The sequence below is a fragment of the Macaca mulatta genome, chromosome 1 (assembly GCF_049350105.2).
Source record: "Macaca mulatta isolate MMU2019108-1 chromosome 1, T2T-MMU8v2.0, whole genome shotgun sequence".
Classification (NCBI taxonomy): Eukaryota; Metazoa; Chordata; class Mammalia; order Primates; family Cercopithecidae; genus Macaca; species Macaca mulatta.
In genome coordinates, this window is record NC_133406.1 from 70,280,402 (window position 1) to 70,298,329 (window position 17,928).

General features: G+C 42.2%; 1 long non-coding RNA gene across 1 annotated transcript; it reads left to right on the forward strand.

Moving 5' to 3' along the window:
- The first annotated feature begins 1,951 nt into the window (after window positions 1-1,951).
- Window positions 1,952-14,947, forward strand: LOC106993679 (uncharacterized). The gene is made up of 3 exons (XR_001439970.3): window positions 1,952-2,023; window positions 7,588-7,624; window positions 9,398-14,947. It is a non-coding gene; the product is annotated as an uncharacterized LOC106993679 (long non-coding RNA).
- The last annotated feature ends 2,981 nt before the right edge of the window (window positions 14,948-17,928 follow it).

The following is a 17,928-nucleotide window of genomic DNA, read 5'->3' on the forward strand; positions in this document are numbered from 1 at the left end:
TATCTTATCTCTGAGTTATCTCTGAGTCTGTTTTCTTCCTAGTATAATGAGTGGAAAGGATTAGATAACCTACTGCTAAACTTTTCATACACTATAGTTCTCAGTGTAACACATTTTCCCTCTTTCTTGTAAAAACTTGGAAAATTCTCATTACTAAAAGAAAGTTATCTGTGGTGTGGAAGACCATCAGTAACTGCAGCCTTGCCCTAGTTAGATCTTGGCAACTAATACTTCCAAGTTCCCTACATATGTGCGTATCAGCTATTTTCTAGAGAATAGTAAAATTCTGTTGTAATGTCCCTTCACAATTGTGATTATATCTGAATCAAATACCTTGTTTAGAGGTTATCTAAACTCCTTTTCAGAAGACATACAGCAACATGTCATGCAGGTTTGTAGACTAGAAGCAATAAGCTATACCATATAGCCTAGGTGTGTAGTAAGCTATACCATCTAGGTTTGTGTAAATACACTCTAGGATACTTCATGACAAAGTTGCCTAATGATGCATTTCTCAGAACATAACCCTGTCATTAAGCGAAGTATGATTGTAATTGCATCACATCCTACACACAAGTCTTTATTTCATCCACTTTCATTTATCTCTGAGCTACATTAACCAAAAAATTGAACATTACATTCCAAAGACAGCGCAAAGACAACTTAGTATCTCCCCACTTATTCCTGTAAAAGAAAACTTTATGAGTTTATCTACAGTTAGGCAAATGTATTTTCTTATACTTTAATATCATTCTCATCACAGATGAAGAAAACAATAAAATAAGTTACACTACGAATACTGATTTTCTTAGATCTTCAAAGCCTCCTCTTCTTTCCTTTCTCCTAAAGCAGATATAAGAACAAGGTTAGTGCCTGCCCTGGGTTTTTCTAAAAAGTGCAAAAGAATATAAAATGAAAAAGTAAAAATCTTCTTTTTATTCCTAACCCCCAATAATATTTATCAGAGCTAACTACTATTAATATTTTCTTGTGTAGCTTTCCAGAATTTTCTAGGCATATGCAAGACCTAATTTTTTTTTCATTAATGAGATTATGTCATGGATGCTTATATGTATCTTACCATTTTTAAAAACAATTCATCTTGAAGATATTTGTATGTCATCACACAGGGAACAGGCTTATCTGCTAAAGTTCTTTAAAAAAAAAAACTAATGAGGCCAGGTGCAGAGGCTCATGTCTGTAATCTCAGCACTTTGGGAGACCGAGGAGGGCAGATCACTTGAGGTCAGGAGTTCAAGACCAGCCTGACCAACACGGTGAAACCTCATCTCGACCAAACATACAAAAATTAGCTGGGCATGGTGGCATGTACCTGTAATTCCAGCTACACGGGAGGCTAAGGCAGGAGAATTGCTTGAACCCAGGAGGTAGGGGTTGCAGTGAGCCAAGATCGTGCCACTGCACTCCAAGCTGGGGGACGTCTCAAAAAACAAGACAAAACAAACACCTAAATGAGATAATTCTGTATCATGATCAACACCAGATATGGGGTGCATTCTGCTCTCAAAAATATTAGTTTCCTTCCTCCCTTTCTTTAACAGAAGAGTCACCTGGATATGTATCGTGATTCTGGAGGATTCTATCATTCATGCGTAGACACAGACGTAGAAAGTCACAGAATCACAGACTTTCTGAGGGGATGGCTCTTACAGATTGCTTGGTTCAAGTGGCAGAGCCTGTACCAAAACCAAATCTTTGCTTTCAATCTGGTACTCTTTTAATCCTTTTTGTTTCTAATGTAATTCTGACTTGTATTTATTGTTTATCTTAAAAATTAAAGTATGGTATGTAATGGTGTTAGATGATGGTTATAAATCAGGTAGTATATGCTGCTCAAAGGAGACAAGTTTTAAATTTTCATTTAGAGAAGAAAGTTTTACAAGTATCTTTGTCATTTTGCAATGTTTGGTGTCCTTGTGTTTTACCTAGGGGTGTCTGTACCTCAAAGCCTTTAAAATGCTGATGGAAGGAGTGGAGATCCAGTGTTCAGGATAGAAAAGAGGTGGGTAAACATCAAGAATCCAGGAGTATGCTCTAATGTTGGAAAGGGAACAAAAGTTGGGAGCCACTTGAGGAGAATAAAAGGAATTATGGAAGGAGTTTGGAATACCAGAAAGCGTGAACAGTGATTTTTACATTGCATTTGTTCCAAAAAAACATTGGTTTGTTTGAATATAAGACAGGCAGGAGGAAAATCTGAAAAGTGAAATTACTCAATTTGATCTAAAAAAATTAGTGAATAACAGATTGAGCAGCATTGCAGTGATGTAGAATAAGCTCTTTTGTCCTGAGGAGTCTAGCTTGTTTTCCTCCTCCAAGGGAGCTAACTGCCTTAGATGAGGTTAGGCAATCTATCACATGACTCAAAGTCAGGCGGCTCAGACTCCCATCTGAAAAATGGAAATTCTGAAAAACTCACGTTTGCATCATAATGATTTACTGAAGGCACAATAGAGCAGAGAAAAAAAAAAAGACTTAAGGCCTAAATTTTGGCAATTCAAGTGGTCTGTTATTTAAAAGTCATTCAAAGCATAGAACTATAGAAGTGGAAGGAATCTTAAAGGTCATGAAGCATCTTCATTTTACAGATGAAGAAACAAACACGCACCCAGAGGCTAGTCTAGCTCTCACAGCAAGTCAGAGGAGCATGGGATTAGAATCCAGATCTCCCCAATCAGTGCCTGGGTTGTACTACTGAACTTCCCCGCACAGAGCATTTATTTCCAGTCATCTGATGTTTACTCCATCCCATGGCAACACTCTCTTTAAAACAATGACTTTATGTTCATCTTTTCTCTCTTCTAATTGTATGAAATTACACATCTAACACAAAGGAATCAGAATCACATATCTTTACGTGAGAAAAGTGTTTAACGTACATCTAAATTATGTGAAAACACTTATTTTAGAAGTGGGAAAATCATGGCTGTCCCTTAAATCTTTCTGATCCAAGACTGTAAGGGTGGCATTGAAACATTCACATCACACACACACACACACACACACACACACACACGCACACCATATAGACAGAAACAGACCATGCCTATTGGGTATAAAATAGAGAGTGTAGGAGAAAGGATAAGAGTAGAGAGTCTTATTTGATTCATTTCAAAATACTGCTGATTATAATTCACCTTTTGTAGTGATTTGCTAGTCAAATCCACTCAACAAGAATTTACTGAGTGCTTTCTGCTTCTTAAGCACAAAGTATTCAAATATGAAAAGACATAATTTCCCATTCAGGATGCTCACAGTCTAGAGGAAGATATAAGTAAGTCAGGCAACAAGCAGATTTGGTGTCATATGCTAAAAGTACAGCTAACTGGACAGTTGATTTTTAGAAAGCAAAACCTTTTTAAACATTGTACTTAGCAATTCTTCAAATTTCCAGTTTCTAAAATGTTTTAGAATATTTTGTTTCTATTCCATCCACAAAATGAATTTAACACTGAGAAACTAAGTCAGTCAAACAAGGAGTAATATTGGTTCTCCCCATAATTAGATGACATAAATATATACAAGAGTCTTTAGCCAGTTAAATTGAAGCATTAGTATATACTTTTAAATATTGATGGAATTGTGGAAGGCAATGAGTCCGTTTTTTTGCTATTAATATCCTATGGCTATAGATTTACATACAAGTTAACTAATTGCTCTATTAGGTGGTATTTTTTACATAGCACAGAATTTGAGAGATTCTGGATGCTGAAAATATAAGGTTCAAACAAATGAAAATTATATATATATATATATATATTTTTTTTTTTTTTTTTTTTTTTGAGATGGAGTCTCGCTCTGTTCCCCAGGCTGGAGTGCAGTGGCGCAATCTCGGCTCACTGCAAGCTCTGCCTCCTGGGTTCACGCCATTCTCCTGCCTCAGCCTCCCGAGTAGCTGGGACTACAGGCGCCCGCCACCTCGCCTGGCTAAATTTTTGTATTTTTTTTAGTAGAGACAGGGTTTCACCGTGGTCTCCATCTCCTGACCTCGTGATCACCCGTCTCGGCCTCCCAAAGTGCTGGGATTACAGGCATGAGCCATCTCGCCCAGCCTCTTTTTTTTTTTTTTTTTGTAGAAACAGGGTCTTGCTATTTTGCCCAGGCTGGCCTTGAACTCCTAGCCTTAAGAGAGTCTCTCACCATAGCCTCCCAAAATGCTGGGATTACAGGTGTGAGCCACTACACCTGTCCCTTTTCTCTTTTTATTATGAGTGACATATGACAAAATGGCATATATTGTAGGTTGTAGGATGATGTTACTATTTTTTGGTGTTTTGTCCTCACAATTTACTCATTCATTCATCATTGGTTCAAAAAACAATTTTCTTGCTCAATTTCTCCATCTTGTTTCATTTTTCTTCATTGTCACTCTTTCTTTTCTCACTCTGAGAAAATCCAATATATGAAAACCTGTATTTACCCAAAAGAAAAATCAGAGAGTGATTATTCCCCTTGAGCCCACAGGCCAGTTTCAGTAACCTGCATCTCCATTCCAAAAGGCAATTCTTCTCTCCTCTACCAGGGGCAGCTGTGGTATTCTATTTAAAGGTAATTCCTGAAGATTTTGAGGGTAAAAAGATAAAGAACTGGCATTTCAGAGTGATGAGAGCAAGGTACAGTTAAATCATTTAATTAACACTCCAAAGCCTGGGTGCTTCTGTCTTGGGGTTATTGTTATCCCCTTTCCTCTCTCTTTACCTTTATGGAAGTGTCACTTTCCCCTTCATATTTGCTTTGTCTCTTTTCTCTCTTCCCCACTTTCATGGCCACAGTAAGGACTTGAAGTATTCTCTTTTTTCATAGTTGCTACATTTTATACTTTTTACTTTTAGTTTCCTCGAATTTGCTCATCCTTCTCTGTATTGTTCCAATTTTACTATACGTGCTGCCAAAGCGAGCACTACTTTTAGCTTTTCAACTAGTGAATTTAGACATTTATTATTAGGTAGGTGCAAAAGTAATTGCGGTTTTTGCCATTACTCTCAATGGCAAAATTACTGTTGCAATTACTTTTGCACCAACCTAATAGTTTTAAAATCAAACCAAACCAAACATAAAAGTGCTTTTTATTGCTCCATGGTCCCTAATGAAACTTTTTCTGTGGAATGATAGACATGGACGGGAAAAGAGTGCTTTAGGCCCTGCTTACAAGAGCAAACTCCTCAAGTGTGATTTAAATGATTCAATTAAGTGACTGTTTACAAACGTGAGGCTAGGGCTAAGGAAAACCGACTATATATGGTGGAACAGCCAGGGAGTCCTTAGAACAAGAAGCCTTTCCACCCCCAGGTCTGAAAAGGCCAGGAGAAAGAGCTCTTCTCAGAAGCCAGAGCGAGCTATAGTTGTGTGGGTAGCGTGACCTTAGGTAGAGGAAGACAGTCACTGCCAAACCAAGGTTGGCAGAGAGGGAGCCCCAAACTCAGTCTGCTCTGTTTGCCACAGTGTGGAGAAATTTTATTATAAAAGGCAAAGACGGAGATTGCAATGAGCAGCCTAGCTAATAATCGCGTAGGGCAATAATCAGGCAGGCCAATCAAGAAAAGGGCCAATCAAGAAGGGCCAGGCCCTGGTAGCTCATGCCTATAATCTCAGTACTTTGGGAGGTGGAGATGGGTGGATTGCTTGAGTTCAGGAGTTCAAGACCAGCCTGGCCAACAAGATGAAACCCCGTCTCTACTAAAAAATACAAAAAACTAGCCGGGCGAGGTGGCGGGCGCCTGTAGTCCCAGCTACTGGGGAGGCTGAGGCAGGAGAATGGCGTGAACCCAGGAGGTGGAGCTTGCAGTGAGCTGAGATCCGGCCACTGCACTCCAGCCCGGGCGACAGAGCGAGATTCCGTCTCAAAAAAAAAAAAAAAAAATACAAAAATACAAAAAATAGCCAGGCATGAGGGCAGGCGCCTGTAATCCCAGCTATGTGGGAGGCTGAGGCAGGAGAATCCCTTGAACCTGGGTGGCGGAGGTTGCAGTGAGCCCAAATCACACCATTGCACTCCAGCCTAGGTGACAAGAGCAAAACTGTTTGGAACAAACGAAAGAAAGAGAAAGAGAGAGAGAAAGAAAGAAAAAGAAAGAAAGAGAGAGAGAAAGAAAAGAAAGAAAGAAAGAAAGAAAGAAAGAAAGAAAGAAAGAAAGAAAGAAAGAAAGAGAAAGAAAGAAAAGAAAGAAAGAAAAGAAAAGAAAAAAGAAAAGAAAAGAAAAGAAAGAAAAGGGCAAGGGTCCCTTGACTCATCTCCGCTACTGGAATGGGTAAAATGACCAGCGGGTAAAGAAAAGAAAGATCTTCAGAGTCACTGGTTTTGGGGAAAGATGAATGAGTCCTTAGATGAATAGACGATGGTTTGTGACAGGGTCTGGGTGTGGTGGACTTCTGGCCTCCTCTTCTGTGATAAGAGTTAATCTTCAGAGATTTGGTGACAACTGACTTCATCTTGTAGCATGTGTCTTTAGGCAGATGGAGGGAAACTCAGAGAACCTCTCTGTTTTGCAGTTTTTCAAGTGCCTTTAGCTAAAAGTAATCAATATACCAAAAAAAAAAAAAAAAAAAAATATATATATATATATATATATATATATACCAATATACATATTTTGGGATGGCATTTCCTGAACTCCTTCAATGGTGCTGGGGTTCAGAAACCAACATCCTAAAGTATGGCACTTTAACATGCTGAACTTCAGATGAAGCCTCTCAGGGTCTCTCTGACATGCCCCCAACCCTCTCTGCACTCGCTCTCCCAGAGCACAGGGCGAATCTGTTCTCTGAAGTTCCCTGATTGGCCTAAAGTCTGGACCCACCAAAGAAGAAAACAATTACCTGTGGTCCCTTCCCTGAGTTTTCAGTAACCGAACTCATATCACAGGAAGAAAAACTGAAGTTTGTCAACAAATCTGGACAGACTTTTGTCACAAACCATTGTCTGCTCTGCAGGCCCAACAGACTTTGTCTCAGGCCATTGTATGTTCTTCATGCCTATTGAATTCCCCAAAATTCATAATTCATTTACTGCTACCCTAAAATCATCCACACTTCCCCTACCTCCCTTTCTCCTAAGAAGAAGGGTATATACAAGCATCTGTGCCCCATTGCGTGGTGGCATAATCACTCTGTGATAGTTCCCCTATGCATGCTAATAAGTTTGTATGCTTTTTCTCCCGTTAATCTGCCCTTTGTAAGTTGATTTTCTCCTTATGAAAAGAGAAATATTGAGCTAATTGGGCTTACTTGGTATATTAAATTATATGGGAAGCATTACCAAATAATAAGTAATGCTAACCTTCTTTGGATTATATTTGTGTGAATGTGTTATTAATATGTTTCAGAAATTATATGAAATTCATAGAAATTTGATAGGCTGGTATAACATTATCAGTCATAATTCTGGTTGCATGCAACAGAAATAACCAAATTTTCTTCTCAATTGTGTTATCATCATAATGAACTCTCATCAGATCTTTAACCATGAACATTTGAAGTCTTGTTATTCTCAGCTGGCAATTGTTTACTGTGATCTTTTTCCTTTCTCCCCTGTTTCCTTATGTCCTAACTACTTCCTTTTCCTTACAGGAAAATCCATGGAACCGTAATCTATGGATGGCTTTAGGTAAGGCTTATGCTCTAGCAAAAAACCAGAGCAACTCTTAGGCTTATGAAGATAAGCTAGTTTCCACTGAGGAATGATTTCAGTGGGGTTCCTGAGGGCCCACTCTTGGCAGTAGTAGCGCATCAGTCATATGGAATTTGAAACTAATCCATAAATTGGGGGAAAATCCTGGACTTTGTGGTTAACCAGAACTCCCAGAGGTTCAAATGGGCAGAAGTCATCCTTTGAAAGGTGGATGATAGCACACATATATGTTTTTTGTTTTTTGTTTTTTTTCTTTTTCTGAGATGGAGTCACCCAGGCTGCAGTACAGTGGTGCCATCTTGGCTCACTGCAACCTCTGCCTCCAGGGTTTAAGCAGTTCTCTGCCTCAGCCTCCCCAGTAGCTGGGATTACAGGTGCGTGCCATCACGCCTGGCTAATTTTTGTATTTCTAGTAGAGACGGGGTTCACCATCTTGGCCAGGCTGGTCTTGAAGTCCTGACCTTGTGATCCATCCGCCTTAGCCTCCCAAAGTGCTGGGATTACAGGTGTGAGCCACTGCGCCCGGCCAGCATATATGTTTTAAGAAAAAATATTTACTGGAACATCATGTGGCTTTAGAGCTCCTTTTTGCTCAACTTGGAGGCTTGTATATAGCATTGACAAAACTGAATATTGTGCCTATCTCTCCCCTAATTTTGTTAGTAGAGGAAGCTTAACTAAAAACAAAGCTGACTGAAACTGCTGTTTCTTCAGACACTACCATCAAATACATGAAGGAAATTTCTTAAGGGAAAGGAACAAATGCTGTGTCCAGGGCAGCAGCTAACAGTTGGTTTGCAGGAATCCTGAGTGGTGGATGGCAAGCTTGGCTTAAACCCGGGAGGCAGAGGTTGCAGGTTTCTAATCTTTATGTTCTTCTAGTTGGTCTCCAGGTTACTATGGCTTGTGTTATTAAATTAATGACAAAACTGGATACTTATTTAAATCAGATCATTCTATAGCAAGCTGTGGTCCTTAATTTCCATCACACTTTGTTGTTTTTTTTTTTAATTTTTTAATTTTTTTGAGACGGAGTCTCGCTCTGTCCCCCAGGCTGGAGTGCAGTGGCGCGATCTCGGCTCACTGCAAGCTCCGCCTCCCCAGTTCACGCCATTCTCCTGCCTCAGCCTCCGGAGTAACTGGGACTACAGGTGCCCGCCACCACGCCGGGCTAATTTTTTGTATTTTTAGTAGAGACGGGGTTTCACCGTGTTCGCCAGGATGGTCTGGATCTTCTGACCTCGTGATGCGCCCACCTCGGCCTCCCAAAGTGCTGGGATTACAGGCGTGAGCCACCGCGCCCGGCCACCATCACACTTTGAATAAGGATTATGGCCAACTGGATTCAAATACTGTTGAACTGCCAATATTACTTACCTAAGCTTTGACTTGTTTGATTTGAATCAATTTGGTCCCTTGGAGCTCCTGTTAAGGAACACGCTGCAGTTTTTTGGTATTATTCTAAATACCAAATCCTATCTAATAGTCATCATGATAGTCCCCCCGGTGTGCTGTATCCTCTCAAGTCTTAAACGTTTCTATGCAGCCATCCATTGAGCATTGAATGATCTCACTTTGACTAGATCAGCAAGAATATAAAGAATTATTCAACTGATGTGATGCTATGACTTGTGAATTCCATATGGAGAACAAATAAGTCAATTTATGATGGTGACAGAGAGTGGCATGAACCAGATATGTTTTTTAGAAAGTTTTATTTATTAATTTTATTTAAAATTTTATTTTCAGGAATGGGATTGACTGCAAGGAAGCACGAGTGAACTTCCTGGGGTGATGGAAATGTTTTGTCTTGATTGTGGTAATGATTACATTACTATGTTTGTCAAAATTCCAGAACTTTAAACCTAAAAGGGTGAATTTTACTGCATGTAAATTATACCTGACTAAACATGACTTTTTAAAAAGGCCTGAAATCTTAACTACTCAGCTAAAAATAAAATAAAATAAAATATACAATTTAGGTGCAAAACAAGTTTTGTTTTCAGGACTGACAGAGGTCCAATGATTGTATTTATTTATAAAGCTAATAATCCAATCCAATATATCAATATAAATACTTTTAAATAGGATATAAAAAGTTATGAGATTTTTAAAAATAAGGATTTAGACTGCAAAATATTTATTATGACTACAATGTTGCTGAAGCAATGCTATCTTTAAAAATATCTCAAACACAAAATAACACTCTAATGCTGTTAATCATTGCAATGATTTAAACTTCCAGAATATTACCATAATGCTGCTTATATTATATACCGAAAGCCCTATATTTAATAGTTAAAAACAAAGAATTATTTAATACCAGCTAGCTTCATTACTTGATAGATTAACTTGCTTGATAGATCAACATTACTTGATAGATTACTTGATGGATCAACCAGCTTCCTAAAACATAATTGTAGCTCAGCTTCTAAAAAAGGTGAAAGAAATTATTACATTCAACTGAACTAGATTTTAAAAATAAAGACTATCAAGAACATAGGAAGAGGTAATTAAATGATGGGTCCTCTTAAGGTTTCAATAGAAGCAAATAACATCCAAGAAACCATTTACGAAAAACTCACCCTCATAATTGCCTTAGAGACCAAAGTCACAATTTTACAGCCAAGATCTTTGGAAATCAGACAGGTCAGTGTGACGGTTAATTCTGTGTCCAACTTGACTGGATTATGGGGTGCCCAGATATTTTGGTCAAACATTATTCTGGGGTATCTTCGTAAGGGTGTTTTGGGATGAGATTAACATTTCAATTGATAGAATAAAGCAGAGTGCCTTCTATAACGTAGGTGGGCTTTATCCAACCATTTAAAGGCCTGAATAGAATGAAAAGGTTGGCCCTCCCCAGAGTGAGAGAATTTTTCCTACTTTTTAACTGTGACACGGGATTTTTTCTGCCTTTGGACTTGGACTAGAACTACACCGTCAGCTCTCCTAGGTCTCAAGCTTGCTTACCTTGCAGATCTTGGGACTTGCCCGCCTCCATCATTGCTTAAGTCAATTCCTTATAATAAATCATATAAATACACACACTGGTGTGCCTCAGAGATACTGCAGGTTTGGTTCAAGACTACTGCAGTAAAGTAAATATCACAATAAAGGGATCCACACAAATATTTTGGTTTCTCAGTACATATATGTTGTTTATACTACACTGTAGTCTTAAGTGCGCAATAGCATTATGTCTTTAAAAAGTACATACCTTCATTTAAATATATTTTCTTGCTAAAAACATGCCGACAGGGACATAAAGTGAGCACACGCTGCTGGAAAAAACGGTACCAACGGTACCCATTTGTAAATAACACATTATCTGCAAAGTGCAATAAAGTGAGACACAATAAAATAAGTCATGCCTGTATATCCTGTTGGTACTGTTTCTCTGGAAAACCCTAATACAACCTGCTTTCAAATCAATTTAAGACCCTCCTCCTATAAGCATTACATTGAGGCAAATGTGGTTGCAACTTTGTCCTAAAAATTAGGACAAAGAGACCTTTGTTGCTATATAACAATATAAAAAAACCAGTATGCCTACCTCTGGACGTATTTGTTACAAATACCAGTATTAGATTGTAACTGCCAATCCTTTAAAACCAGTTTTAAGATGGATATAAAGCCCTAAAAATCTTGCAGGTTCCACACTGACACCTGAAAAACTTCCAATTTACAAAGGCCAATGTGATATTTTTGGAAAACAAAGGAAAATGACACATACCAATTTCTGTCATTTATTCATGTCATAAATAAAGCCACCTTTATTCCACAACTCTTTCCACCATTTTTCTACGGTCAGCTTTTTTTTTAAGGTTATAGCCTTCAAAAACTTGAAATAGAAAATTTTAAGGATGCAACCATTAGAAAATGTTCCCATACTAACATTTAACATTCCCCGTTTATCATTATGTTTACTATCATGTAATTTCCAACATAATCTTATGAGGAGGTCAAAGGCTCTACGAAGAACGCCGTTTTACAGTCTACCTAGGGAGGCAGTGACTGTGAAACACACCACACCAATGACAGGAATGCGGGTCACTGTGACACGGCGGATCCCTCTGCAAAGTCAAAACTGCAGTTCACTTTACGCTGACACAGCTTCTTTCCAGGACCCCCACCCCCACTCGAGGACAGGAGAGTGTCGATTTCCCAAGGTGTCTGGCACTGCTTCTTGAATATGCAGCTCTCATCTGGTTCCTGGAAGGTCATCCTGGTTCGCGCAGGACTCGGGACGGGGCGCTTGGCTTCTGCGGCACCCACGCTGGCTCCTCACCCGGTGACCTTCAGGCCTCTGAGCTTGGCCTGACCCTAGAAGGGCCACCGCCCTTCACAGCGGGCGGGCATGGTCCCTCCCACGGCCCCACCAACTGACGCGGTGGCCCCAAGGGTCCAGGCCCGCCCTTGCCCCACTCCCGCGGCGGGGTCCCCCACAATTGGTCCCCGAGGGCCGCGCCCCGCTCCTGCTCGGATTTCAGCCCGCACCGCACCCTAGCCGCCAGGGAACCTTCCAGAACCCTGCCCCTCTGGCTTTCTTCCAAAAGCCCAGGGTCGCTGTCCAGGAAGAAACTTCGATTCATTTATTGAGCGCCGACTGTGTCCAGGGCCGAGGGAGGGGAGGGGTTTCCACGCGGGGAGACCCCTCGGTTCTCGCCTCGGTAAGCGCCCGCTTTCCAGCACCTCGAGTCGCCCGTGGGCCCCCACCCCTCGGGCTGGACCCGGTCCTCAAGGAAGACCCACGGCGGAGCAGGAATGGACGAGGAAAGCCGCGCTCCTTGCCCGCCTCGTCCCCTCTATCCGCCTTCACCTCACTGGACCCCAGGGAAGCCGCTGGAGCTAAAATTAGCAACCCGCGCGGCGCGCGCTCACGTGCCCGCGGCCGGGCGGGGGCGGGGAGCAAGGGGCGCGGTCCGGGTGACTCACCGGCCCCGCCCCAGTCGCCAAGAACGCGCTGACGTCAGGCGCTTCCCCGAAGGGTGACGTAAGCGCGCCACGGGGAGGCCGAGGCAGCTGATAGAATGTTCTGAGTTTCGATGCCTTAAAGGGACCAGGCTTGCTATCGTGAAACTTCTGGGGAGATGACTCCACTCACACACCTGCAGGCTCAGAACCCATCTTGTACCCTTTTATACTTAAAGAGAGTTGACTGTTGAGATGATGATGAACACGGTAGAACAACCGAGCCTAGTTGGAGGCTCTTTGAAGTCCCAGAACCTCTTCCTGGAAGCCCTCCTTGGTTAGCCAGATGGACATCTCAGTTGCCCTCTGAGCCTGAAGCAAGTGTCAGGAAGAGTTTTCTATGGCCCTTGACTCTCTAACCCTTCCCTTATGGCGTCTCTGCTGTCTGATGCCTCTGCTGTCAGAGAAAAGCTGTAGTTTAAACATTTATTTTTGAATCCATCAACTTCGGCCAACTAGGCCCATTTATCACTGTTTCAACTATGTCTAAACTGTCATTAGTGGTGTGACCAGAAACCAGTTAATATCTTTGGGTGGTAAATTCGTGGACTGATCTCCAAACCCTCCTACCATGCTAATATTGCCAATGAAGGTTTCCAGAGGCCAGGATCCTTGGCCAACACATCATTGTAAACAACATGACAGCCTTACAGGGAACTCACAGTTTACTGAGGTTTGCTCTGTGCCAGGTGTTTTCATGAGCCTCCGTCCTCCTGTCGTTTAATCCTCTTCTCTGAGGTAGGTACTGTCCTCCCCATTTTACTGATGAGGATAGAAATCAAGGCACGCGATTAAGCATGTTTCGCTGGGTCACACAGCTAATGAATGGCGAGATGGAAGTCAGTCCCAGGTCATCAGGCTCCAAAGTTCATGGTTTTGGTGATGAAGGTGGGCTGTGAAATGTGTGTCTTATTCTGTGCATGTGAGTCCCCTAGACCCAGCTTTTCCACTTGTAACACAATCTCAGTGCCTTTCAGCAGGTAACCCGCGCCAGACCAGATCTCCAGAGATGGAGGTGGCGGACCTCAGGGCCCAGACACGGGAAGGTGTATGAGGAGGCATCGCATCAAGTGCCCACCCTGTGCTTGCAGAGCCTGACCATGAGCACCGCCTTCAGTTTTGCATCTTAGGCACCCCACTTGGCTCTCCATCCCAGCCCTGCCAGGCCCACCCTTGACTCTGTGTTTCCTTTCTGGAAACTCGAGAGGCCATTCTACTTAAAGAGTCCTCACCTGGCCTACCAGCGACCAGATGTGCCCAAGTGCAGAAGAAACACTTTGTTATCTCCTCTATCATCGTCCCCTCTCAAGCATAAAACAACATAAAGTTTCCCATCGGAACAGCATGATTGTGCCAAAAACAAATTAGAAACAACAACTACTTCGCAAAATTTTGAGCAAAGTGATGGTAACTGTGTCCTGGAAATGAAGCAAAGTGAGTGAGCCACTGTCACTGTTACCGTCTGACAATCACTACTGGTCCTTGGCTAACTATTGCAGCCCCTTCCTCAGGCTACACATGCCAGGTGTACCAGAAGCACCTTCCACCTCCAGCTGACTCCTGGGAGATGTTTAGAGCTGACTCCTCTCCCCACCCGCCCCCAGTCTCCAGCCACCAGCAGGCTCTCTCCTTGGTGTCCCCAGCTCCTGCCCCTCATACTGATAGAAGCATTGCCCACTGCTCTTCCAGTTCTTACAGGTTTCCTAGTGCCTGTGACCAAACACCTTGTGTGTGCTCCTCAGGAGAGAAAAACTGCTGGCAGCCTCAGGTATTGTTGGGGGTGGGGGCATGGGGGTTCTGTGGGGACAGGAACTTCTTCCTCTGTATTCGGGGTGGACACACACACACATGGAAACTTAGAGTGGTATGCTACCTCCAGGCCAACCAGGCAAGCCCCTGTTTTATAACTAAGGTCTAGGTGAGGTGGCCTCCCCGGGTCCTACGGCCTGTTAGGGGTAGAGATTTCTAGTTACTTGACTTCCAGCCTGCTTCTTTTCCATGGATCACACACACACCACTGTTATAAGATGCAGGTAGGACAAAGGGCATGAATGTGCATGGCAAATGGGAACATGTCATATATACGATGGAAGGGAAGACAAATGATATGAAGTAAATATAGACATGAAATCATAGGGAAGAATTGGAGAACACGATTTCTGATAACCACTGGCTATTCCCACTTCCTCTTTCCTTCTGCCTCCCACCTTGTTTGAAGACAGGTGAGCTGTTCCTCCTCAGACCCAGGAATCATTTCCCAGTGGAATGACACAGTGAAGTGGATTGCCATTTTTAAACCTTCAGTAATAAAGATCTTGTTTGTCATTTCAATTTTAATTTTTTATCTTCCAGTCTTTACTCTCCATCATTTCTTTATCCCAGAAGCCCCATTAAATGTCATTAAGAACCATAAATGTAACTGGCCACTAATGTGGAAGGATTGTGATCTCCGGCAAACAGCCCTGGCAAGCAAAAGAACAGGAATCCTGGGTCAGTGTCCAACTGTGCCTGTGACTCATTGTGTGACACAAAGCAAAGCTCCACTTTTGCGGAAGGAGAGCCATGGGGCAGCGAGACACACATGGTCTGCACCCTGACAGAGGTGGAAGGGTTTCCCTGCTTGCTGGAAGCTCGGGGGTCCCTGGTGGAATCCAGTTCCATAGTAACTCCTTAGCAATGGCCATGAGCTCTGCCTCCAATGGAGACACTACCATGGGTTGGGCTGAATTATGGCACTTGCCCTTCATGACATCATTCTCATAGGTTAGGAATGCACCCTGATTATTTCTAACTCCACTTTAATAACTTGTTCTGGATCTGCCCTCCAGGAATTTATTTGAAACTTTCATTCTATTTATATTTCAGCCTGTACAGCCTTTTCAGGCAACAAGTAGATTTACCATTTATGTAAAAACTCTTAAATTCTAAAACACAGGAAGTGCTGCATAATGGTTTGTTATAATAATAATCATCACAATAATTTGATATCTGTATTGTTACACATAACAAATATTATATTACAGTTTGATGATAATTATTCATGCAGATGGCCTCACAGGCTTCATATTTTCAACCACTCACTAGCTTTCTGTTTATCTCCCCACCCATCTCTCCCCAACCCCAATCAAAAAGAATCTCTTGGCTGGGAGCAGTGGCTCATGCCTTTAATCCCAGCACTTTGGGAGGCCGAGGCAGGAGGACTGCTTGAGCTCAGGAGTTTGAGACCAGCTTGGGCAACATAGTGAGACCTCATCTCAATTTTTAAAGATTTTTTTTTTTTTATATGGAGTTTTGCTCTTATTACCCAGGCTGGAGTGCAATGGCATGATCTCAACTCACCACAGCCTCCGCCTCCCGGATTCAAGCTATTCTCATGCGTCAGCCTCCCGAGTAACTGGGATTACAGGCGTGTGCCACCATGCCTGGCTAATGTTGTATTTTTAGTGGAGATGGGATTTCTCCATGTTGGTTAGGCTGGTCTCGAACTCTGGACCTCAGGTGATCCGCCCGCCTTGGCCTCCCAAAGTGCTGGGATTTCAGGTGTGAGCCACCACGCCCAGCCAGAAATTTTTTTAAGTGTCATAGTGAAGATAAGGGGCAGGGGAAGCATTTATTAATGGAATGAGGTGCTGTAATGGGTGCAACTCTGCGCAGAGACTTACCTAAACAGATTCAATGTCCTCTAAGGACTTGTTATCTAAGATGAACATATGGTAGGTGCTTGTCTTAGTCAATTTGGGCTGCTATAACAAAATACCATAGACTGGGTGGTGTAAACAACAGATATTTATTTCTTACAGTTCTGGAGCCTGGGGAATTCAAGATCAAGGTGCTAGCAGATTAGTGTCTGGTGAGGACTGGCTCCCTGGGTTACAGACAGCTGCCTTCTTGCTGTGTCCTCACGTGGCCTTTCCTTGGTGTTGTGCCTGTGAAGAGAGAGAGCTCTCCTATCTTTTCCTCTTCTTCTAAGGGCACTAATTCCATCATGAGGGCACCATCCTCATGACCTAATCTAAACCTAATGATCTCTCAAAGGCTGCACCTCCAAATACCATTAGACTTCGAGTTAGGGCTTCAACATACAATTTTGGAGGAGACACAAACATTCATTCCATTTATTCAGTGCTCAATAAATATTGGATGTATGAATGGATGGAATAAAAAAAGGTAAACCTGTGTGGTAATTGGATAGAAAACACATGGACATACAGTCATGTGCCACATGACGTTTCAGTCAATAATGAACTGCAGATATAACAGTGGTCCCAAAAGATATAATGGGCCAGGAGTGGTGGCTCACACCTGTTATCCCAGCACTTTGGGAGGCCAAAGCGGGCAGCTCACTTGAGGTCAGGAGTTCAAGACCAGCCTGGCCAACATGGTGAAACCCTGTCTCTACTAAAAATACAAATATTAGCTGATCATAGTGGCAGGTGCCTGTAATCTCTGCTACTTTGGAGTCTGAGGCAGGAGAATAGCTTGAACCTGGGAGATGGAGGTTGCAGTGAGCTGAGATTGCACCATTGCCCTCCAGCCTAGGCGACAGAGCGAGACTCTGTATCAAAACAACAACAATAAAAATTAAAAAAAAAAAAAAGCAAAAAGATATAATGGAGCTCAAATAATCCTGTCATCTAGTGATACAGTTGTCATAACATAGTAGTGAAACGTATTAATGTTATTTTTTTTTGACACAGAGTCTTGCCCTGTCGCCCAGGCTGGAGTGCAATGTCACAATCTCAGCTCACTGTAAACTCCACCTCCCAGATTCGTGATTCTCCTGTCTCAGTCTCCCAAGTAGCTGGGATTACAGATGCCTGCCAACATGCGAAGCTATTTTTTGTATTTTTAGGAGAGATGGGATTTCATGTTGGCCAGGCCAGTCTCGAACTCCTTACCTTGTGATCCGCCCACCTCAGCCTCCCAAAGTGCTGGGATTACAGGTGTGAGCCACTGCACCCAGCCAACCTATTAACTTTTTTATGTTTAGATATGTTTAGATACATAAATACCTAACATTGTGTTACAGTTGCCTACGGTATTCAAAATAGTAACATGCCATACAGGTTTGTAGCTTGGAGCAATAGGTTATACCATATAGCCTAGGTGTGTGGTAGGCTACACTACCTAGGTTTGTGTAAGTACACTCTATGATGTTGGCACAACAATGAAATCACCTAACGATACATTTCTGAGAACATATTCTTGTTGTTAAGTGATGAATGACTGTATATGACATTCTGGAAAAGGCAAAACTATGGAAACTAAAAAGATCAGTGGTTACCAGGGGTTGAGGAGTGGGGATG